The sequence below is a fragment of the Sus scrofa genome, chromosome 18, assembly GCF_000003025.6.
Source record: "Sus scrofa isolate TJ Tabasco breed Duroc chromosome 18, Sscrofa11.1, whole genome shotgun sequence".
Lineage (NCBI taxonomy): Eukaryota > Metazoa > Chordata > Mammalia > Artiodactyla > Suidae > Sus > Sus scrofa.
Genome location: NC_010460.4, coordinates 2,835,456 through 2,860,271, shown reverse-complemented (window position 1 = coordinate 2,860,271; position 24,816 = coordinate 2,835,456). Strand labels below are relative to the sequence as shown.

Below are 24,816 nucleotides of genomic sequence, written 5' to 3'. Positions count from 1 at the left end.
GCATTACTGTGGCTGTGGTGTAGGCCAGCAGCTGTAGCTCTGGTTTGACCCCTAGCCTGGGAACCTCCATATGCTGTGGATACAGCCCTAAAAAGACCCTCCCCCCCCAAAAAAAAAAAAAAAAAAAAAAAAAAAAACTGAGGTTGAGTCTTGAGCTCAAGTTCTGATGGGCAGCAGCAGGCTGAAAATTCAGGCAAGACTTTTGGGTTACAGTCTTCAGGCAGAATGCCTTCTTCGGGAAACCTCAGTCTTTGCTCGTATAGCCTTCAACTGATTGGACGAGGCCCACCCACCCTGTGGAGGCTACTCGGCTTCCTCAAAGTCTACAGATGTAAATGTTGATCACACCTGGGCAATACCTTCATGGCAACATCCAGGCTGGTGTTTGACAAAACACCTGAGCATCAGAGGCTGGCCTCGAGGACACACGACCTTCGCCATCACAACAGCCCTCAGGACCTCCCCTCCTCCATCCCCTAGACTTTCGCCAATACTTTAACTTTTTTTTTTTTGACTATAAACTATTTTTTTTTCCTGCTGTGCAGCATGGGGACCAAGTTACTCTTACATGTATACATTTTTTTCCCACCCTTTGTTCTGTTGCAATGTAAGTATCTAGACATAGTTCTCGATGCTACCCAGCAGGATTACCTTTAACATTTGGTTTTCTTTTCTTTTGAAGGAAAAACAAAACATTTCTCTAAAAACAGTGTCCTCTGGTGGGCAAAGCTCCATCATGGAGCTTGGGATCTGGGCCGAAGGTCCAGGGCGAGCAAGTATTGGTGTGTCGTGGCTAAAGGGTCATCGAAGAGCAGAGAAGATCATGCAGCCGTCGCCACCCAGGGCCACAAGGGCGCAGTCACCTCATTTATTACCTGGCCCCTTGCAGAGGAGCTTTGCCACCCCTGATCTAAGCATCTCTAGTTTCCTGTCTTTCTTCGCACAGGTGTAGCCAACACGTCCTTGACATGCAGGTGGTCCTTAGCCCAAAGCCCCTCTGTTGGGATTAAATGTACTTGGCTGTCTCTGTCACCCCCACTAAGTCCCAGGGGTCTTGTCTGCCTTGCTCAGCAGTGTAGGTTCTTCACCTAGAATAGGACTTGGCTAGCACAATAATACCTGTTGGGAGTTCCCATTGTGGCTCCAGGGTTAAGGACCCAACACTGTCTCTGTGAGAATGCGAGTTCTCGATCCCTGGCCTCGCTCAAAGGTTTAAGGATCTGGCAATGCCACAAGCTGAGGTGTAGGTTGAAGATGCCACTCAGATCCTGCATTGCTGTGGCTGTTGTGTAGGCCTGCAGTTGCAGCTCCATTCAACCCCCAGCCTGAGAACTTCCATATGCCATGGATGTGGCTGTTAAAAATAATAATAATACTGGAGTTCCCGTCATGGCTCAGCAGTTAGCAAACCTGACTAGCATCCGTGAGGATGCAGGTTCGATCCCTGGCCTCGCTCAGTGGGTAAATGTTCCAGCGTTGCCGTGAGTTGTGGTGTAAGTCGCAGATGCAGCTCGGATCCCGCGTTGCTGTGGCTCTGGCATAGGCCGGTGGCTATAGCTCCGATTGGACCCCTAGCCTGGGAACCTCGATATGCCACGGGAGCAGCTCAGGCAAAAATACAAAAAAAAAAAAAAGCAAAGTGGGGTGGGGGGGTCTTCTGCTGAAAGGCAAACAATACCTTAGGGTATTGGTGGGTGGTGTGCAGCTTGCCACACTGAATTTAAGTAGTATCAGCTGGCTAGTCATTTACACATTAGTATAAACAAGCTTTCCATTACAGTCACCAATGATAATTTCAGGGAGAGGAAAGATGGGCAAAATCTCAACACTGGGGATCTGAGCAGGTCGAGGAGAGGGGACTCTGACAGGGAGGAAGTGGATGACGATGGGAAGCCCACAGGCAGTGGGGACAAACCGTCTCTACTCCATCCTTCCCCCAGGATCTGCCCTGGTAACAGCTTTTCCTTTTTCTTCTTCTTTTTGGCTGCACCAGTGACACGTGGACGTTCCCAGGCCAGGGATCAAACCCACGCCACAGCCGTGCACACAGGAGGCAGCCACGGATGGCGGGACACCTCCTCCCCCTCCCTGTCTGCAAGGCACACAACACTGACACCTGGGGAGACGAATATTCCAGGCAACGCTGTTTGGGAAACATCGCTGTCGAGGCTCATGCTAAGCAGAAACTTCCCTGGTACCCCAAGGAGGTGCCTAGCTTTGACGGTGACCGGGCACAAGGAGACCTAAGTGGGTGTTGGCTCCAAGTGACAGTTTCAATCATTTTGGTGAAGGTGTTGCCGGCCCCAAGTTGCACAGCAGACGCGCACACTTTGAAAGAAAGGAGCAGAGCGCACGTTGGGAAGAAAGGGAGGCTGAGGGCAGGACCAGGGCGGCAAGGCTGGTCTGCAGCTCTAGGGCCCGCCTCCCTCTCCCGCCCTCGGCCTCCTGTCCCCCTGCAGCCCAGCCATCAGGCCGTGGGGGACCAGCCCCCTGCCCCCACCTGCTGTCCCTGCAGGGCAGTGCCTCCCTTGGCCAAGTATTTCCAAACAGATGTGAAGCCAGACCCCTCCTGCCCCCTAGAAGGGAGCCTGGCACATCACAAAGCTGGTCCCCCTTTCAAGGTCACGCAGCCCCAACTCCTCCCTGTTCTAAGCAAACGTTCATGGCATGCTGGGCGGGGGAGGGGGACAGGCAGCAGGCAGCAGCAGATGGGCAGCAACGTCATGTCCTCAGGCACCAGGGTGACACACCAGCCCCCTGTGGTCTCTGAATCGTGGGCACAGAGCCCTCCTGTGAAGTTGCGACACCTGCCTGCAAAGCGAGCAGAGCTGGGCAAATACAGCCAAAGCCACCGACACGTCTCCCGCCCCAGCCCTCTTTCCTGCAAAGCCTCGGATGTCCCTTGGAGCCAGTGCTTCTGGGCCCTGCACTCCCTCCCTGGACCCAGAGGCAGCTCTGTGTCACACCTGTGACGCTGGGAGTCCTGACTGCCGACCAGGTCACATGCAGGTCCTGGCGAGAATCATCGACTTTGAGGAGCTGTGTGTGCTGACTCTCTAGAGCAGTGGTTTCACCTGTTTTTTGGCTTTTGTTTTTTTGCTACACCACAGCCACAGCAACACGGGATCCGAGCCGTGTCTGTGACCTACACCGCAGCTCACAGCAACGCTGGATCCTTAACCCACTGAGCGAGGCCAGGGATCAAACCCGCATCCTCATGGATGTTAGTGGGGTTCGTTAACCACTGAGCCACAAAGGGAACTCCTGTTTTCTTCTTTTTTTATTCCTTTTCCACCATTTCTCTTTACTGTCTAACATTATGATAGTTGAGATCTTAAAAACATTTCTGGGGGAGTTCCCATTGTGGCTCAGAGGTTTAAGAACCTAATATCCATGAGCATGTGGGTTCAATCCCTGGCCCTGCTCAGTGGGTTAAAGGATCCCACGTAGCTGTGGCTATGGTGTAGGCCTGCAGCTACAGCTCAGATTCGACCCCTAGCCTGGGAACTTCCATGTGCTGCAGGGGCAGCCCTAAAAAAAAAAAAATTCTGGCTGGAGAGAGACATCCCCTGCCCAGAGACAGACAGCCAAGGGCCCGCAGGCAACCCAGAGCCACAGCACCCCCTCTGCCTTTATCACCCAAGTCCAGGCACCAGGCAGCTTGAGACCACCCCTAGAGCTTGGAGCCCACCAGAGCTGTCCAAGCCAGCCAGCCCTGAGCTGTCCCCCTGCCCACCTTTCCCTCGAGCACCTAAGTTCTCCCCTCACGCCTGTCCCCTGCCTCCCCACCACACCACTGCCTCCCCGTGGCCCCTTATGGCACTTGGGGGACCCCTCTGGCCCCGTGAGTATAAGAAACATCTTCCTTCCAGGCCTTGTTCTCATTGCCCCCCTGGGCTCTGCCACGCGGCCCCCAACACTGCACCCTGGGACAAGGGGGCGGGCCAGGCGGGAGCTTTTAGGTGAGGGCTGGGGGGGTTGTGGAAGGAAAAGCAGAGGGAGCGTCCATCCTCAGGTCAGAGCCCCGACGGCCCTGCGCTGACCCTTCATGAGGAGGACGGGGCATCCCCAAGACCACAGTGAAGTCACAGCCAGCGGGAGGGACCCCTGAGCCCCTGGCCTCACCACCGCCCACCTGCTGTGCATTTGACCCCTGTCCCCAGCACATTCCAGCATCACAGGGGCTTTGATGTAACAGCAGAAGTGCATCCCCCACGGCTGGAAGGGAAGCCCAAGGTCACATGTGGGAGGGCCACGTGCCCCTTGAAACCTGTCAGGCCTTTGCAGGCCTCTGGTGGCACAGCCATCATGACGTCATGGCTTGTAGGAGAGTCGCCCCAACCTCTGCCTCATCGCCCCGTGTCCCCCCCGGGGGGGGGTCTTCCTGTGTCCTTTTTCCCTCTTATAAGGACACCAGTCAATGCATTTAGGCCCAACCGAGTCCAGCGTGCCCTCCCTTAACCCAACCAGCAGCACTGCTAAGACCCTACTCCCAGACGCAGTCACGTGCTGGGGTTCTGGAAAGGACGTGGCGGGGGACACTATTCACCTCAGCAAAGCACGTCCTGGCCAAGACCCCGCCCTGCCAGGGGTCCTGTCCCCTCCTCTGCAGGAGGGACAGCGAGAAGCCACAAAGGGGAGTGTGTGCCAAGCTGTGTCCTCTTACCAGGGCGGGGGTGGAGGATCCAAACCCAGGAGCTTGGATCCGCACGGCTGGCCCTCTTCTCTGGGCTCTGGAAAATGGAGAGCTGCGAGAGCCAGGGGCTGGCCATCTAAGGTCCCCCAGGGCTCGGATGTTGTCAAGGAAGCCCCGTGGAGACAGCCCCCCCACATCCCAGCAGAAGCTCCCGATGTCAAAACGAGAGGTGGGGCAGGTGCAGGGGCACCGGGTCCACCCGGGCCAGCAACGGGCCAGAGCAAAGCAGCTCCCGTGTGGAGGCACGCGTGAGAACGGGAGTCAGCTGTGCCTGGCGGGCTGCGGGGGAGACCCTCCCAGGTGCCCTGGCCCCCGGCGGGACCCCACCTCCCACAAGGACCTCAGGAAACGCTCGGCCTTCATAGACCATGTCTGGGTTTAAACACCGTGCGATGCTGGAGGGAAAGGCCGTCCTGCACAGAGCTGGCCTTCTGTGGGACGTCCCTGGCGGAGGGGACAGAGAGGAGGTGGGGACATTCTCTGGAGGAGGGGACAGAGGGGAGGGACACCTCAGTGCCCGCCTGGGGGATCTGACAAGGCTGCCCCCACCTGACTGGGGCTCAGTGGAGTGTCTTTACCTGGGCAGTTGGGTCACACGGCCACCAGACTTTAGTGTCCTTGCATCAGGCACCCTCTCAAGGGATTTGATTTTCTCCCAATGAAAATCCATCTTCCACCAGCCAGGTGAGAAGGTGCTCAGCCCCCCACCTCAAAGACGTCCCCACCCCCCGCCCCCCGAAAGAGCTCAGGCCCCTTTTTTTTTTTTTTTTGTCTTTTGTTGTTGCTATTTCTTGGGCCGCTCCGGCGGCATATGGAGGTTCCCAGGCTAGGGGTCCAATCAGAGCTGTAGCCACCGGCCTACGCCAGAGCCACAGCAATGCGGGATCCGAGCCGCGTCTGCGACCTACACCACAGCTCAGGGCAACGCCAGATCCTTAACCCGCTGAGCAAGAGCAGGGACCGAACCCGCAACCTCATGGTTCCTAGTTGGATTCGTTAACCACTGCGCCACGACGGGAGCTCCCTCAGCCCCTTTTAACTGAAACTGCAGTCCCCCATCCTGCTGGAGCACAGGGAGTGGCCCCGAGGGAAGCTGTGGCGACAGGTATTAAGCCCCAGGCACTTCACTTGTGTCCACAGCAGCCCTCTGATGACTGTTCCTGCCCCCACCCAACGGTGGCAGACAAGGCTCAGCGAGAGTAGGAGCCTTCCGCTGGGCCGCCCAGCGAGGGGGAGAGCGCTCCAAACCAGATGTGTTGCTGGGTGGCAGAGCTGCGCTGGGAGCCACCATCCAGGCAGGCAGGCTCCTCGGCCTCCACCGATGCCCTTTGGGTTGAAAAGCCTTGAAATGAACTTGAGTGAGACCCTTTGTTTTCTCAGGGAGCTAAGTTTCCTAGACAGCTCATGCGAAAGCGTCTCAACTTTTAAAAGTATCTTACCCACTCTGGAAGAAACCTCCCATCTGTTATGAGACACGCCTCCTGGCTTTGCTCTGTGTTAAACAGGCTTGGTTTTTTTCTCCACGGTTTAAGGGACATTAACTGGAGGAAGGGGCAGTGACAGCCTCACTCCAGCTGTGTTTGTGCCACCCTGAGGGGAGGCGGGAAGTTTGGGGAACAAGAGTCACTGGTGGGAACAGGTGTTCAGGCCAAAGAATCCCAAAGAGGCTGGCGCTGCTGCCGGGGGAGCGAACGGAAGCAGATGGACAGAGGCCAGGTCATCCGCGGGGGTTAGAACTCATTAGATCAAAGCTAAGAATGAGGGCGAGCGGGAGCCGGGTCAGCATCTGGAATCCCTCCCAGCAGGGGTGACGGGGGCGGGCGTGGGGCCAGCTGTGCCCTTTTATCTGGACGATTCCAAGTGTCGGTCCTCCCCCAGGCCCACCCGCCCAGACGGGACCAGGAGGCTCAGGATGAAAGGGGCTCCCAGGGCAGGTGGGCGGCTGCACCTTCCTTTGGCCCCTCCCCTGGCCTCTCCTCATCGGTCCACATGGGATGGCCGGCCTCCTCCTGGGACAGGCGTCTCTCTGTGACAGGTGACACTCGGCGGGGGGCCAGTCTGGAGACAAACCCGGGCTCCCCCAGTTACGAGGTGGTGTGATCTTAAGCAAGTCACCAACCCTTGGTTTCCTCATCCGTCAAATGGGAAGAAGGAGAACAGACCCTTGCAGGACTGGTGGCGGGGTGGCATTCTCAGGGCAGCTCTGCCTCAGGGTGAGCTGGTGCCGTTACTAGCCGACAGCGCTCCCCTCTTCCAGCCTCAGCTTGGCCTCCTAACAGTTGATCCTTTTGTCTTTCCAGGGTCTCACTTCCTGTCAACCAAACAGAACCGGGGGTACAGGCTCCTTCTGCCCCGGGGGGCACCTGGGAGAGCAGGCCTGGGCGGCTCTGCTGCCCATCCCCCACGGCCCCTCCCAGCTTCTGCTTGGCATCCGTCCTGCCCCTTTTTACATCCATGGATGACACACCTGCATTCCTGGAGTGCTGGGAGGGGGGGACATTCTGGTTTTCCAGGTCCCCAGGGGGCAGGACTCCAGCGTGGGTGGGGGAGGGGGTGCGGGTGAAGCTGCCTCGGGAAGCACTGTGCTGAGTGTCCACAGTCATTGTACACACCTCCCAGAGCCACTGTCCCCTCACCCGTCCTTCACGAACTCCCAGCACGTGCTGCGGCCAACAGGTGCTGCCCAGCCCGGCCCACAGGGATGGAGCCCTCCCCACCCACCAAGGCACTGGACCAGACCCGGAGGTAAGAGAAACCGCCACGTGACACCGACACTCCAAAGGGGGTAGTGAGACACAGGCAGGCCTGTCTGGTATCATGTGGAAGGTTCTAGACAGGCTTGTGGGACCTCCACTTGTCTTTTTTTTTTTTTTTCTCCGTTTCCTTTTTTTTGGCTTTTTAGGGCCACACACATGGCATACGGAGGTTCCCAGGCTAGGGGTCGAATCGGAGCTGTAGCCACCTGCCTACACCACAGCCACAGCAATGCCAGATCCGAGCCTGGTCTGCGACCTACACCACAGCTCACAGCAACGCCGGATCTTTAACCCAAGGAGCGAGGACAGGGATCGAACCCACGTCCTCATGGACACGAGTCGGGTTCGTTAGCACAGAGCCAAGATGGGAACTCCCTCCACTTGTCTTCAGCTGTGACTGGGAGGCTGGGCGCGAGGGCACCTCTGTGTAGACAACACAGAGACTGGAGTCAGCTTGGGGCTGTGATTCCAACACCCACCCACAGGGCACTCCTGGACCCCCAGCAAGCACTTAATAAAATCTGTTGATTGCAGACACCAGCAACCTGTGGGTCCAGCCCCCCCACCTCCAAGCCACCCCAGTCCCTGAGACTCCCTAACTGGTCCTCAGGCCCCTTCAACCATTCAAAGTCAGCAAAGTGAGAAGATCTATCAGCAAGGGGAGGGCACGGCCACCACAGCCAAGGGCGACCAACATGCCCACCAGGCCAGTCAGGCTGCACCAGGACGCACCCCCCACCTGTCTGACCCGCCCGAGCCAAGCTCCTGTGCCGGGATGCTCTGCTTCCCCTTGCGCTCTCTCCTGCCTCTTCACAGTCTGGGCTTCACTCTGCGATGAAGTGGCAGGGTGGGCCTTTGTCATTGTCATTTTCCAGGCCGGCAACCTGAGACAGAAGGCACAGAGCAGGCTCCATGTGGGGGTCACAGAGGGAGCAGCAGAGTTGCGGTCCTGAAGGCAAGTCTTGGTCAAATCCAGCCACTTACTAGCTGTGCAGCCCTGGCTCCTCGGTGGTACCGGTATCGGGAGGTAGTTAGGTGCGTCTCCCAGCAACGGGTGGGAAGGGTTTAGTAAAATAAATCACGGGGAGGGGAGAAAAGCCGCTTGGCCTTCATGGGCACCTGACGAACGCTGGGGACGGCGGTTCCCCCAGCCCCAGCCGCTGCCCTCATGCCCTGGCAGCTGGCAAGCAGACTCCTGTGCTCTCAGAATGCTTCCCACCCCCACCCCAGCTCTGCTGGAGCCCGGGTGGGGCACGGACCAGGGATTTTTGCTAGGATTCTGCGAGGACTCCAGCAGGCTCAAGGGAGCAGTTTGGGGCTCCCGGAAGAACACGGTCCCCGACCTGAGGAGGTGCCCCTAACCCACTTTCGAGGGCACAGCCCAGCTGCCCCTAAACCTGCGGAGAGGGACCCCGTCCAACCTGGCCGATCAGCAAGCTTTCTGTTCTTTGTCGGAGGCCCCGGCGAACAAAGGCTCCGCTCCCACACCCCGGAACTGGAGTTGAAGACAGGAAACCAGACAGTAACCGGATAGGCCGTCGCTGGCAGAGTGTTGAACAAACTTCCCCTGGCGCCTTCTGGTTCCGCGCTGGAGGAGGTAGAGCGAGCCAGGAACGGAGAAGCACCCCGCTCCGCTCTGCGCTCCCCTTTCCAGGGCGAGCAGAAGGCGCTGCGCAGGCTCCGGCTGCCCGCGCCCCCGGGGCACAGAGGCCGGCGAGGGGGGCAGCCGAAGGCCTGGATCGCCTGGCCCGCGCTTTCCGGGGAGCCATCGAAGGCTCCAAGGCCTCACCCGCCGCGATGCCAACTTTCTAGAAAAGGCCGCGTCCCGGCCTCCCTGAGCTGGGGCGCCGTCTCCTCGGGGCTCGCTCCACCTTTGAGCAGCTTCAGGAGGGCAAGAAAGGTCAGACCGGGCGGAACGGCGGCGCCAGCGCCACCCAGGCCCTATTGGGCACCCCGAAGTGTCCGCCCTGCCTCTCATCCCTGTCCCTCCGCCTTCCTTATTCCAGCGTTACCTGCGAAGACCCGGGCTCGGATGGAATCAGACGAGTCTTCGGGATTTCTTCGAGAACATTCTAGAGAGAAGGCAAAATTCACCTCTGAATTTGGCTCGAAGATTTAGAGCAGGAGAGGTGGCGGGACAAGAAGGTGCCAAATAATGCGCGTCTAGAAAGAACGAGGGTGCGCGTCCTGGTGGCGGCCTGGAGAACTAAGCGCTCTTTCTTCCCAACCTGGGACTGAGCCGGAACCAGGTCACACTCGGTGCCTGCGGCTCCAGCTGGCCCACCCTCCCCGCCAGGGTGCGTACTCCCCCCACCCCAGCCGGGGAAAGGCCGCGCGGGGCAGGCGCCCACGCGGTCGGGCAGGAGACCAGAGATGTTCCGGGGGGCCGGCGGCGCTGCGGGCTGTCTCTGCCAGGGCGTTTCGGCGCGCCCCCTGCCGATCGCACACAGTGGGGGCAACGCCACCTGCCCTGGGGAGGCCGGTCCCCCGGTACAAAGAGGAGAAAGCGTTTGTCCTCTGCCAAAGACCGTCTGGGTTTAGGGACAAAAATCTCCAAAACTGAACAAACACCCCAAGCAATGGGAGGGAGGTACGAAAATATGTCTGTGTCTCCCTCTGGGTGACGTTCGGCTGAAGGCGAAAAGGCAGTCGGCCCTTCCCCGCGCCCCCCCCCGGGCCCCCCGCAGAGCTTGAAAGGCTTACCCACCAATCTGGCCCCCCACCCCATAAATCAGGCCTCCCCCGGAGTCTACTGTTCAGACAAAACTTTAGGATTCTGAGTGTCTGTAACACAGAAAACTTCAATACTTGAGAAAGCAGAGACTGGGTTTGAAAGGTTACCGTGTGTGGGGCCCCACAGACCAGAAGAATGACCTGCTCCCGTAAAAAAAAATAAAAATGAAAAAATAAAATGAAAAGGCCTGGCTGCCATGCAAACGCGCTGGTATCAATCCTTTTGCTAGGGCAGCTCCCCTTCAGAATGCAGCCCCCAATTCATCAGCAATCTCAGTCCTTACAATCCAGGCACCTGGAGTTTTGCAAATGCTGTTTGCAGCTGTTGTTCCCTGGCTTTCCTTCTGCAGAGCCCTCTGCCCTGGAAGGCCAGTAAGCATCCACACCTCCTCCTGGCTCCAGCCCTCCCTAACTTAGGTGGTCACAATGCTTGCGTTCAGGGGCCTCCTTCTGGGTCCTGTCTTCCCAAGGAGCTTTGGAGCCCACCCTGCATCTCTGGTCCCTGAGAGGAGGGTGTGGATCCCTGACTCCGAGGTGGAGAGGCCTGAGTTCAACTGCTCAGGCTTCCTTGCTGCCATTTCAACCCTTGGAACACAGACTCATTTATTTATGTTTTTTAATGTAGTAAATGGGCAGCTAAATGAATTGCAATTTGTAATTTTTATGGTTAATTTGAAATCTCGCTCTTGTTGGCTAATCCTGTTAGTTGGTGGCAAAACAAGGAGAAACTCGTGTAGCAGTAATTCTAATAAGCATTTTATGTTAAATTACAGCCACCGGCCAGAACAAAAGGCGCGGCCGGACTTCCAGGAGGAGCATGGGCCTGCGAGTGACCAGCGAAACGATCCGAGTGCGAGGCGCACCCGCCCGCGCGCTCCAGCCACACCCACCCACCCCGACTTCGAAATTAGGAAGCCCAATTCGGCACCCCGATTATGGCTGTGAATGTCCCGAGTGACCCCCAAATCCGTGCCCCGCCGTCTCCGAGCCTCCCTGGCGTCTCCTGGGGCGCGGGGCGTCGGGGGCGCGGAGGCCCGAGGTCGGGACGCACGCCAAGGCCCTTCTCCCCCCGCATCTCCTCTTTCTTTCCCTTTCTCTCCTCCCTTCGGAATCTCCGTCCTCTGCTTGCTCCAGTCCCCACAGGAAGAGGACTGGGAACGCAGCGATTACAAGGCGACGTGCCTTCTCCCCCGTCCCGGACACGCCGGCCCTGGGCTCGCCAAGGGGAAGGGTCCGTTCAGCTTGTTACCGAGCCGCCCGGACTGAAGCGAAGGGCGCGGGAGCCGGGGCGTCCCGGGGGCGACCCCGCGGGCCCTAGCTCTTTCGGCGATGGGCGTGAGCCGGGTGAGGTCCCCGTGAGCAAAGTGCATTTGGATGGGGGCGCTGGAGCGCGCGGCTCGGCTTGTTGGCTTGTTCGCGCGTTGTCGCCAGCGCCGTGTTTCTTGTCCCTGGCGCCAGCTCGGTGCCATCCCAGTGAGTTTGATTGAAACACGGCTGCAAGAAGGTGTCGAGCAGGGAACGCGGCTTGCAAGGCGGGAGGGGCGAGTAAAGGGACCCGGAGAGGCTCTGGAAGGCAGCGGCAGGTCACGCCGCGCGGCGCTGCTCGGGGACTGCTATTTTGAAATCGGGTTGCTGTCCCCTCCAGGGCGCAGGATGCAAGGGTCAAGTGTCACTTCCTCTGGCAGTCAATCTCCAATATTCCTTGTAATGTTCCTAAATGGACGAATTCATTACGCGCGGACATGTGAATGGGGGGAGGCCGCCGGCGCGCCTGGTCAATAGCGTCCACTAATCGTTCATTTTGCACTGCGGAGCGCGGGCCCTTGGAACCAAAGGAGGAGCCTAATCAATATTGTTTACTTCCTCGCCGCTGCCGGCGTAAAGGTCACTTAGGGAAGGCGGGAAAGTGCAGGCACCCGACAGGTCCTAATTGTCTCCCTGCTTTTCCCTGGGTGGACCTCCTCCACCCTCTGTCCGCCTTTCAAACGCAGTCTCGGCCGCTGCGGCGCGGTGGAGGGACCCGTCTCCGCCACAGCCGCTGCACGTCCCCGGTCCCCGTGCACACGCGCCCCCGGGCGCGCACAAGGCGCCCACTCTCGGATCCACGTGCTGGCGGCCAAGGCGGCTGGATTCAACCCAGTCTCACAGCGGCGGCGGCGTTTCAAAGGGTGTGGGGAGGGGGAGTTGCTTTTTAAGCAGGGGGCTTAGCTGAAAGGAAAGCTCCGGGGTGAGCCGGGCCCCCGACTCGCCCTGAAATTTTTAAGAGGAAGCGCTGAGTAAAATTAAAAGGAAACCGCGTCTGGATCCTCCCTGCTGGGCCACCCCCTTCCGTCCCCAACCCCACCAGGATCAGAGAGGGCCGGGAGTGGGAGCACACAGGACTTCACGATGCCCTCGCACAGCACCCAGAGATCCCTGGGAGGAGATTCAAAATTATCCAGGAAAGAATGGGGGTGGGAGGGGGAGAGCCTGCCCTGGCTCAGCCGTGGCCAGGGCTTCCCCAAGGCGGTCCTAGACCTCAGAGAGGGAAGCTTCTCCTGGTACGTTTAAAGCAGTGTTGGCAACAGAGCACATGGTTGAACAAATTCCCTGTTGACCTGCTGGATTCCTGGTGAAAAGTAGTGACTGTCCCCTAGAAGCCCCCCATCCCTGCCCACCTCAAAACCAGAAAGCTGTGTCTCCCGTTCCTTCCCTTCCTGGGCTTCCCAGAGGAAGGAGACGGAGGCAGAGGGGGCTCCATAGACTCGAGCTGCCAGGAGACCTTGAACGGTTATCTGCCCCACTGAAATCTATGTAGCTCGGGTTATACGTGGCCGCCTTCACACACGTGTTTCCTAAAGGAGATGTGCGGATGCGATAAAGGACAGACTAGAGACAAATCCTGCTGGGCTGAAGAGAGACGTGAGTGGCTCAGGTTACCCCAGGGGGTGCGGCGGCAGCGGGCACTGCTTCTGGGAGTTGACAGTGGGGCTGGGGGAAGAGAGGGTCCTTGGTGTGCTTTCTGCAAGCAATGGAAGGGGCAGCCCTTGGTTCCCTTGTGCTGTTGCTGACAGAACTGAGACCCAGACGTAGGTAGGCGGCATCTTTGCTTCCTTCAGACATGGGAGGATAAAGCAGAGAGGAAGTAAGCGGCACACCAGTTAAGACAGTTGTTACGTGGTTGTCGTGGAGGTTTTGCGTTTCCATCGCTCTAAGTGTTAGATGCATCTATTCCCCCCAAAGGCCCTTTTTAAAAAGTTAGCTGTGAAGATGTGGGAATACTGGTTCTTTAAGAGGGACTCCTTCTGGGTTTATGGTCAGATGGCTCCTCTTCCCTCACATGCGAGTGTTAGTTTGAGCAGGGTGCTTTCACCTGTTTGCAATTTGATTTGCCTGGAAATGCGCCTCTCTGGAGAAGGCACAGGTTTCCCTGGCTCCATTTCCAATGGTGTGCAGGTCATAAATGAGGTTATTTCCAAACCTATTTGTATTCTCTGTCATTTGGTTGCACTCGGTGAAGAAAGGAGCAATTGGCTTCATTTACGAAAGTGGCAGGTATAAATAGGAAAATGAGAAATAATGCGACGAAGCTAAACCATTTGCCAAATCAAACCCTGAACTTCTTCACAAAATTCCAAACTACTATTTGTTCGATCTTCGATTACAATATTAAAAAGGACCGGGGGACTTTGGTGCCAGTATTCTCTATAAGGCAAGCCCTTTTACACTTTCCCACAAAATACATTCTTTTTCTTGAATTGTCTCTAATCAAGCTACCCAAAAATATGAAGGCTGTGTCCTCCTTGTCCTGCTTCCTGTACCAAAACCCTCTAAGGTCAAGCACTGGCTTTTTATTTATACACACGAAAATTTCTTCTAAGAATGGAGTTTTCATACACAATGTGTCTGGACACGAAGCAAATGTTGTTTTAGGGGAAGGTTCTACTAACAGCCCCACTTATGCAAAAGCACATGAGAGCGGAAAGGATAATTTCTGTTAGTTAACATCTTGGAGCAAGAAAATTAAAAACAAATATTTAACTTCCCAATTTGGAATTTGGGCTGGCACCTGACTGTGAAACTTCTACAAATGCATACTCAATGAGTTAAATGCAGTCTTTCCAAGCCAAATAAAACCGCCTTCATGTGGTTCAAAAATAAGATGGAATAAACTGAAAGATAAATAAAATGCGTGGAGACGCCCGGGGAGAGAGCTGATGGGTGTGAACTTGCCCAGAGACAGCGTTTGGACTCTGCTCAATGCCTGGGTTGAAGACGCTCAATAAAGCTCCATTTAGAGACGATCAAGGGGAAATAAACACACGTATCTACAAACACTAACGGTTTTTGCTTTGTTCTCGTCAAACCTACTTTACGGCAGTCTGTTGGAAATGAATTTGCCCTTCTCCATCACGAGGGCGGTGGGTTTCCAAAGCTTCCCTTTCTCACTGGGGTTCCCCACCTGATAACGGGGTTTGTGATTGTGCATGGGTTTGAGCTCATTTTCCCTGAACAGGCCACCAGTGGAAGCAGGAAATGGAACCGCGCACAGCTCACTGGGCTGCCCGAGCCAAGCCCCCGTGCGTATCCAGTGCTCATCCCTCAAGCTTGCAAAGGAAGCAGATTCCTAATTGGGGGGCCACCCCAAAGTGTCAACCCTGCAGGCCTGCCATGATGTCCCTCTGGCCCCAGCACACACGTGGCTGGGCTTCCCTAGAACCTGGCTTAGCTGACCTCTTTAGATCTGGGGCTGAATTCTTGCCAAGTTTTCCTGATAGCGTCCTACCCTCTGCAAGCACGTCTCGTCTCCAAACCCTCTCTCCCAACAAAAACAAAGCCCCTAGGAGCTCAGGTTCAGGCCTGATCCATGACTCAGGCAAGCAATGACCCTCCAGGGTCACTTGGCCACCTAGAACCCTCGGCCCCTCCGTAACCAGCACACACTGAGCGCCCGGAAGCAGCCCGAGCTTCCCCACCAAGGTGCAGCCGGCAGCCCGGCTCGCGTCCAGACTCCAGGCCCTGGGTCACTGGAGCTGGGGTCTGTGGATGCAGACCCCATCCTGCAGCTGGAGGCTGCCAGTCCCAAGGCCAACAAAGGTACAAGTTCGATGGCTAAGAGCCCACCAGCCTCCGTGGTGGTGGTAGTGGTCAGTACCTGTGGGTCGGAGATGGGGAGGCAGGGGGTGCAGACTTAATGGCCTGAAGGCAAAGGCCTTCGTCTGGGCTCCTCCACCAGGCCTGGACTCACAACAGAAAACGCCCCTCCTTCCTCCCGCCAACCCCCCCCCCCCACTGGGGGTGAGGGGCCGGAGTGCTGCCCAGAGTGCCCACGGGGCAGAGCTGGCTTCCTTTCTCTTCAGGGAGTTTCCACTCTACTCTTTGGGGGGGGGGGATGCTTCACCTTTACTTCTAATTTCTAGAGAAACGATAATGCTCTTAGTAGGAATAAGGACATGTCCCTTTAATAGATACACCTGCTAGTTATAAACGGGTCCGAGGAAATCAGAGGAGGAATATACACCCCAGCTGCCAAGAAAGGTGCAGGAGCGAGCCAGCCCTGTGATGTCTTCTACACATTTGGTCACCTCCGAGCTGCTCCAGTACTCTGCTTCTGTCCTTCTCTTCTACGGGGACATTTGTTCAAGGTGCCCCCCCCCAGGAGTCCCTCTGCGGCACATTAAGCTCAAGGTTCCAGCAAAAATGAGGCAGAGGAAGGCTGGGTGCAGGCTCAGGGGCATGGGGGTGGGGGCGGGCGGGGTGCTGGGGGGCAGGCAGGGTGCTGGGCCGCACTTTCTCCTGTTGCAGAGCCTCTGGTCTCAGGTGGTAACTCTGACATTTGGGAAAAGGGAAACCTCGCTGGTAGACAAGGGCTCCAACAAAGGAAAGCTGCAAGATTTTACAGCCTAAAGATCAGGCGAGGAGAAGGGAAAAAGTTCAGACTCCCAGGCCTTTAGAGCAGTCAGCCGCATAACGGAGGTGAATAACCTGAAAAGCGTGCTGGGTAACTGGGCCGGGGTTTAGACCCAAAAGGCTGTGAGTCTCATCCCACCCAAGAGAAAATTACAGTCCTGGCCCTCTGCATCCCAGGGAAAGAGCTAGATTATTGATCAGTTTTAAAAGAGGCACTCATGCGTGAATTCGAGGACCAAGCCATTAAAACAAGGAGTCGCCAGATCGGGCCTTGCGAAAGTCTATTACGTCTTATATACACACACATCTGCGTGAAATACGGAAAAGAGGAAGAAATTTTAAAAGCAAACAAAACCCTGGCTCTCCTTTCACCAGATTAATCAAAATGGAATTATAGACTTCTGGAGTTTACCTAAATGCATCACCCAGAGAACACTATAGAAACTCACCCCCAGGAATCCTCCAGCTTAGCTGCGGGGCGGGGGGGGCTCCCAGAGAGCAGGAAACGGGGGGCGGGCAGAGTCAAGGCAAACTTCTCTGGCCACTTCTGCAACTGGAAGAAAAGGATTTGCCCCCCCACCCCCGTGAGCTGAAGCATCTCACAGCTTTCCCGAACTCAGACCCTGCCCAGTTCGGATGGGTCCCGCTCTATCTGTTCCAAACCCCTCCCCTCCTGCCGAGGACACGAAGACTCTGAAATGGAAGCAGAAGGCCCAGAGTTGCCTCTCCCCCGGGCCCCTCCAAAGGGGGAAGACTCGCACCAGGGAACTTTCTTTCCCTTTCGCCCTGCGCTTCTGCAGATGCGCTTCCCTCTCAGCCAGAACTTCAAAATCCTTTTGGGTGGATTCTCTCCCCTCCGGATTTCTGTCCGAGGTCCATCCGGACGTGCCACGGACAGTCAGACGCCACGACAGTGACTTCCTGGTGGCCTGGGAACCGCCTTGGTACCCAGGGATGGGCAGCCCTCTGCCCCCCAAATTTACTGCCAAACAATTGTTGATGCTCCTTGCCTGGCCCCAAAGAAATGGTGTTAATTTGTGACACACTGGAGCCCGATTAACAAATAAAGACTAAATTTGCATGTGGCACAATGCAGCACAGATATATTTTGTTTCCATAGTATAAATAGCAAGTTTTTGCCATCTAACTCTTTGCTCCCAGGCTTAATAATCTACGACCCCCTGCTCCATGAGCGCTTAAAGGTCGACTTTGGATATTTAAAGAGCAGGCTCTCCCGGTCGCCTGTGGGGAAGGAGCCCTTGGCAGACGCCTGGCAGCAGTGCGGGCGCGGGGGGAGGGGGGGTGTCTTTCCATCAAAGCGACGCCAGGGGGCAAGAGGCGTTAACAAAGAACGGGCTGCGGCGCGCTGCCTTTATCTGCCCGTGCGTGTCACACTTTACAGGGCGAAATGTCATTTTGCAAGGTTATACGTTTCCAATTCCACACAGAGCCTTATCACTCGTCCTTTACCTCTTGGGCACAAACAAACAGCCTCTTTAAATAAAACCAGAGAAGGGGAACATATACCTTTGTACAATTAAAAATTGCACAAGAATGCCAAAATGTACTGAAGCTTGCGGTTAATCCGACTTACCTTGCTGATACTTTGGCCTAATCCTATTTTCTCCTCGCATTGAAATGATTCTGCCCGGCTGTGTCTTGTTCTTCCAGGGGACGGTTTACCTGACCGGAGGGTAGAGGGGAGCTGAAGCCCTGGCCGGCCGGCCGGCCGGCCGGGCCCAGCCTGCTGGAGGTCCCAGGTCAGAGCCTGCCTGGCGAGACAGAAAGCAAACGAAATCACTCAAGGGAAACTTCGCTGGAGACAAAACACATTCAATTTCCTGACTCCTCCGCTTTCTCTCCCGAATTATTTGCTTTTGCAGAGGCACATTAAACAAATTAAACACTAAAAATGGAAGCTCCTTTGCTCCCTGGCTCCGAAAATAGTATTTTTTTTTTAGGGATACGGTAATAACAATAATAAAAATGAAAGAAACAATAACACTCTGGCTCTTTAAAATAAACTCATTTTGCCGCCTAAAGCCCTTTTGGCAAATTCTCATCTTGCAGAGAGCAGTGCAGACAATGGGAGCTTGTGCTAATGGCTGCGCTGCTCTGCTAATAGTCCTGGAAGCTTCTACGTGCTTTTTTGGGCATCCGTTCACACCTTCACCTTGCAAACGGCAGCCAGCCCGGGTGATTCCCCACTCTGTCAGCCTGGCTCCCCGGTCCAGATAAGTCCCAAGAAAGGGACTTGGTCTGCGTGGGTGTGAAGGGGGCTGCCACACGGTCAGGGAGTCAAATTTTGTTATCTCCGTTTTCGGATTTTGTTTCTCCTGCACGCCCTCCCCCTCCCACCCCCCATTCCCAGTATCATTTCTCTTTGAAATGTCATGAACTTGGCGCTTTCAGACCAAACCGCTGGGCTCAGGCCCCAGACAATAGGACTGTCAGAGGGCCAGCGCGGAGCTTTTTCTGCGTGTTCACCGAGCGTTAAGCCTTTATCCCACAAAACGGCTGTCTGACCGGGTCAGACAAAAGCCAACTTCCATCTTCCGCCTCCGAGGGGATCTGGGCAAAGCCGGGTGTACAGTACTGCGAGCCCCAGGCAAGGCTGCCCCCCCCACCCCGCCCCCCAGCCTCTGGCGGGGCCAGCCCCGGTTAGTCCTACCAGCCCCTGTCTCCCTGGGCACCTCCAGGCCGCCCTCTTCCGCTCCAGGGTCTTCAACCCCGGCCCATGCCCCCGGTCCCAAGTGGCAATGGCTCTCTGCGGCCACGGTCCCCCCCCCCGCCCCCCGCCTCGCTCAGGAGCCCCGCCCGCAGACCTGGAGACCCTCCCTCCGCATCCCCCAGGGCTAGTCCCTTCGGTCTCCGGCCAGGCCTCTGGGGGCCTGTGCAAGGGTGTGTTTGTGAGTGTGCACGTATGCACGTATGGCCGCGTGCGAGGGGTGGCCGGTGAGCCCGGCGGAAGGCTGACTCCCCACACCACGCAGCTCGCAGAGGAGAAAAGCAGCCGTGCTTGTTCCAGAAAGACTGATGTGCACTCCGGCGCGCCCTGCGCACCTGCGGTGAGTTGGGGCCTTCCGCTCGACCCCGCCGCCGCCGCTGCCGCCGCCGCAGGCGGGTCCGGGGGCGGCAGTGGGGTGGGGCCGGTCCCCCCCCACAGCTCTCAGCGGACTCGAGGGACCGGAGCTCTCGGCGGCTGCCGAGAGTTGCTCTGATCCCGATTCATGGGTCAAACATTCAAGGCCGCTGCGGGGAGTGTACGGGACCGGGCCGGGGTCGGGGAATGGGGTGCGTGCGCCCGGGACCCGCAGCCCACGAGCCCTGCCTGGCCCCCTCCCCTCCCGGCGTGAGCGCGGGTGAGGGGCGGGAACCGCAGGCGGAGGGGGCCCCGCCGCCGCAGGGGAGAGGGGTCCTCAGCAGGAAGGTGTCGGGGCTGGGGTTCCTCCCTCCGCCACCTAAGGCCTGAGTTTCCGCGATGGGCAGGGGGCGGGAAGGAGGGCGGAAGAGGCGGTGAGCTAGGACGACCCGCCCCCGCCTGCGGCGGAGCGCTGGCGGATTCGAGTTCACTTCCCCAAGCAGGGGCTGGAGCTTGGAGTCTGGGGTGGCGAGGTGGGAGGTGGGGAGGCCGGGGCCGTGGGCAGAGGGGCGGCCCTGGGACGAGGCCAGGTCCGGCGAGGGAGGCTCTTTCCATTCCGCGGAAGGGTCCGGGTTCGAGCCCGGGGTTGGGGAGGGGGAGGTTGGGGGGGTGAGATGGGGACAGCGGAGGTGGGGGTGGGAGGATGGGCCGGACTCGATGAGGGGAGGATTATGGCCTCGCAGAGCAGGAAGTAGGGACCAGCTCACAGCTGCTGACACTAGCTGCCTTGTGACCTTGAGTGTGACCTTGAGCAAGTCCTCATCTGTACACGCCCGGAGTGGGTGGCCACTTCTCGCGTGGCTTCTGGCGGGAACGTTCTGTTTTCGGTGCAAAGAGTTGGTCCCGCCTCCGTGGTCCGGTGGAGTTCTGGAGTGTGCCCGGGGACCCTGGCGCCTCACGTGGGGGATGGCAGCGGAGAGAAGGGGGGGGCTTTCATAAGGAATGACCAAATGCCGCTAAGTGAAAATAAAAATACTTCTCCAAGGTGCTTTCCTCCTGGGAGGGGGCACCCTGGCGCTGAGGTCAAGTCCCTCAGGCATCAGGGTGTTCCCTGGAGGCTGCAAGTGCCTGTGCCCGGGTGGGTGCTCGCCAGTCTGGGGGCAGCAAGCAGCCACCATGCCCTTCGGAGCTGTTTCAGGGTCCCCGGATACCACTTGGGGCGGAGGAGGCCAAGATGACAAGGCCCATCTGAGGGGCTCAGAAGCCCCCCCGGGGTTGAGCCCTGGCCTCAACCCTGCTCTACCCTGATGTCCTCTCTGTGCTGTGTCCTGTCTGATGGGGACAGATCAGCTGGCTCTGACGTCCCCCGTCTTCCTGCACCACCGCTCACAGCCTTGAGGTGCTGGAGATGGGCTGGAGGTGGGCTTCCCCGTCGCCCCCTGGCCCGGCCGCCGTCCAGGCGTCCCTTTACCCACCTCCACCGGTTTCCTGCAGCTGCTGTAACAGCACCACGGACTGACCGGCTTAAGATCACGGAAAGCTTTCCTCACGGTTCTGGAGGATGGAAGTCTGAGGTCAAGGTGTGGGCAGGCCCTTCCTTGCCCCTTTGGGCTCCTGGTGGCAGCTGCCAGCCCCCAGTGCTCCTCCGCTTGTGGCCGCAGCATCCTCAGCCCTGCCTCTGTGTCACACAGCCTCCCTCTGCCTGTGAGTCTCCGTGAATCATTTTCCCTCAGCGTGTCTGTGCCTCTGTTCTGAGCAGGCCTGAGAGATGACCTTGGGTCCCAGAAGGCCATGAGGTCACCAAGGCAGCCGGAGCAAGACCCCTCCCCACAGGTTCCCTGGCCCCGACGCTCCCAGGGCCTCTGCCCTGCCGACTCCACCCCGTCTTCTCCAGGACTCAGCACCACAGCTCAGTCTAGGAGCTCCCACAAGGGTTTGTGACAGAACAGCTCATCCTGAGTAGACTCGAGGCTCTGCTGCATCCTCGAAAGCCAGAGGTTCCAGGAAACTTGAAAGCTGTGCCCTTGGCAGCAGCGCCACGAGTTCTGGCTGTGAGCAGGTCAGCGCTCAGCCAGCAGGGGAGCAGGCACTGGGCTTGCAAACTCGGCTCCATGCTGCTCCTGTGACGCGTGGCGACCCACTCGGCCCCCTGGGTCTGCCTCCTCTGGGACATGGGAGACCCTCTTCTATCCCAAGCGCCCAGCAGGCTGCGGGTCCGGCAGGAGGTGGGGTGGAGGGTTCCGTGAACCAGGCGCAGAGCCTCTGGGTTCCGTTAGCTCCTGGCTGCACGAGGAGCCGCCCGGGAGCTGATTTTCTCACCAGCATCAGGGTGGAGACCCACTGGCTTGCCTTTGGGATTAGTTCCTGCCAGGGCCACCTGGCTGACCAGCCTCCCTTAGAGCCCTGGGGACAGGAGCCTGGCTCCTGGGGACCAGGAGGGAGAGAGCCACCGTGAGTCACTCCTCTGCCTTCTTCTGGGGTCCCCCTTGGTTGGTTGGTTGGTGTCAAAGAGGCCTGAGCACAAAGGCCCCTTTCAGCTCAGAGTCTTGAAATTTGTATTATGAACTGAAGCCGGCCTGCTCCCCGAGAAGCCCTCCTCCTGGCACTGTTCCCGACCCCGTCCCCATCCGGCCTGGGAAGGGTCCCTCCTCCAAGCTCCCAGAGTGCCTGGGACGAGGTCTGTCACAGCACACACGCAGTGGTGGTGCCATGACATTGTGCCTCCTGGTCTGTCCTGCATCCCCAGGCTGGCAGGCCTTTCAGAGCCCTGCCTGCAGTAGGTGCCTAATGAATGCAAGTGCAGCATCCATGCCATCTCTCCCCCCAGCGGGGACAGAGGGGGTGCTCTACTGTTTCAAGCCCCTTTCCCTGGAAAGTGTGTCTCAAGAAGACAGGACTTAGGGTAACATCCACTGAAGCTGCTTTTTTCCACCCTGAGCTCAGTCCACAGGAGAAAGGTCTCGTTGCCAAACGCAAGGAGGTGATGCAGATTAAAACCTGGACAAGTGACCTCCCACCCAGAAGAGGCCGGGTCCCAGCCTGTATGTGCCAGGGTTCATATCCTGCCTGGGTGGGGCGGTGTTCTGGTTGGAAGCAGGCGGACCAGGGGGCTGTGAAGTCTCTTGGGGCAGCACCTCTGCACCCCTGGGAATTGACCCTCCCCTCCCCCATCAGGGGCTGGAGTTAACCTGCGACTCGGGCCCCAAACCCCAGGCTGCTGCCTCGGGCTGTGGGTGTGTTCCAATCTCAGAGGGGCTTCCTCCAGCCTCAGGGGGAAGCAGGCGCCCTCCCTCCAGCTGTCCGTGACCTTGAGCACCAGTCTAATGATAGGAACGGTGAGGCTTGTCTGTGCACCACGGAATGCTGAGCGAACGCTTGTCTGAGGCAATGAGCTGATGCCATCATGATTCAGACACACAGGCAGCAGGCACTGCTGCGGGCCGGGCGCTGTTCTACACACGCTCCGTACGTTAACTCACTCCATCCCCAGGGCAGATCTGTGAGGTGGCATTTTCATTCCTGCCCACTTTCTAGCGCAGGAAGCAGATGTGGGGGCCAGGGTTCGGTGGCTTCAGCTCAGGGTCTCTGGGAATGTCAGCCCGCTGTTGGCAGTGAGGGGCTGTCAGGAGCCACTGCCCTGGCCTTGATGCTGGGCAGACCCCTCGGCTCTGCCCCGTCCCCTGCTCCCTGAGACTGGGCCCTGGGGGGTCACCTGGGGGACGGTCTGTATGTAGTACCCGGATCAAGGCAAAGCTGCACCACCAGCGTGTTGGGTGCCCTGCCAAGGGGACTGGGCAGACAAAGGGCTTCAGTGCAGCCCCGACTGCCAGAATCTCCGTGTGGAAGGCCTGGGGCATCGGTGCCCTCACTCGGTCTCTCAGGCAGGCTGTCTTCATCCATCTGTAGATCCAAAGCCAGCTCCATGGACTCGCTGAGATGATTCACCTGGAACGTGGAAGGGGTTTGAAGAGTGTTATTGAGCATCCAAATGCAGCTGTCATTAAAGCGAGCCATGTCTGGTGTTCCTATTGCAGCTCAGCGGTAACGAACCCAACTAGTATCCATGAGGATGTGGGTTTGATCCCTGGCCCCAACCAGTGGGTTAAGGATCCGGCGTTGCCATGAGCTGTGCTGTAGGTCGCAGACGTGACTTGGATCCCAAGTGGCTGTGGCTGTGGTGTAGGCCGGTGGCTACAGCTCCAACTGGACACCTAGCTTGGGAACCTCCATATGTGCGGGTGCGGCCCTAAAAAAAAAAAAATAGCCACGTTGGATGCCTCATGTGAAAGAGGAAACGGCCTGGGGCAGAAGCTTCTAGTAGCTGAGGCCAGGGCGCTGGCCTTTCATCCCAGTGCGGAGCAGAGAGCTGGACGGGGAGTCGCATTGTTTAGGTTTTGGTCTGTCCGAGCCATTCCCGTTTTCTGGTTTGTCAAAGGCTGTGTGACGTTAGCACACTTTAAGGTCCCTTCGAGTTCAAAATATGTGGCATTTTTAGTTTGAAGATGGATGGTCACATCCTCATCAGAGTTTGGGTTTCTCGGGGTTGTTGTACCAGAGCTGGTCAGTTAAACCCTGATTCATCTCCTCTCCTTCCTTCGGTCCCCTGGGTCTAAAAAGCAGCGTGTTCTCACCGGGGATACAGGTGTGGTCATGGAAAAGCCTTGGTGTGAGGCTCCCGGGGCCATGTGACTGTCGGATGCCGACGGGCTAAGTGTGAGCCACACAAGGTAAAGGCGGGCTGGCACTGGAAGGAGAACTACCAATCAAAGGGAAGCATAAGGTCCAGCACCAGGGTGCCCTCTCGTTGCCCTGGCATGAAAACTTAGACGCTCCTTCGACTGCATCGTTTCTGAAAGAAGAAACCCTGGTCCTTAGTGGTCCAGTGATACCCGGACTCTTCCCGTCAGCATCTTGTTCACCAACCCTCTGTGCTCGTGTTAGTGCATCCAGAGGTGTGATGGTCCCCTTGGGCAAACAAAGCCAACCCGCAGGAAGCCACGAGGGGAGGGGAAGGGCTAGATCAGCCATGAACCTGAGATGCGGACAGGAAGAGTCCCAATATCACTGGACCACTAAGGACCTATAGGTTTCTTCCGTTAGAAACGATGCAGTTGAAGGAGCATCTGAGTTTTCAGGCGGCGGGGGAAGCACCTTTCTGCCTCATGCTTCTGCTGGGGTCTGCCACTCTCCTCTCTGGGAACCTGGAGGGTCTCGCAGTGGCGCTGGCTGTTTACACCCCTTCCTCCCAGCCTGCCGCCATCATTCCTCGTATGAGCCCAGGCTCCCGGGCGGGGATGGCCAGAACCAGGCGCTGGGCTGCCCCCGGCTTGGGCAGGGGAGCCAACTAAACTGTTGGGTCAGTGAGAACACGCTCACTCAGGGAGCGGAGCTCTACCTGGCTCTGCCCCTGCAGCAATGCATTCCTTCCCGCCAGGGCCCGTGAGCGGTGCTTTGGGGCCTTAGCGTGAAGGCCCGAGGACCAGGAGCTGCCCTGGGCGTGTGGCAAGTGCAGAGACCTTGGGCCACACTGCCTCCCTGCTGGTTGGATGGCACAGGGTGGGAGTGCCCTCACAACACTGTAAGGTAACTCAAGGAACCCGAGAGGTCAGCCGGAGGTTTCACCGGAGGTCCCCAGCCAGTAAGGCACAGAACAGAATTTA

General features: G+C 57.8%; 1 long non-coding RNA gene across 1 annotated transcript; it reads left to right on the top strand.

Moving 5' to 3' along the window:
• Positions 8,956–12,500, top strand: LOC110257544. Its single transcript, XR_002340304.1, has 2 exons — positions 8,956–9,749; positions 10,959–12,500. It is a non-coding gene; the product is annotated as an uncharacterized LOC110257544 (long non-coding RNA).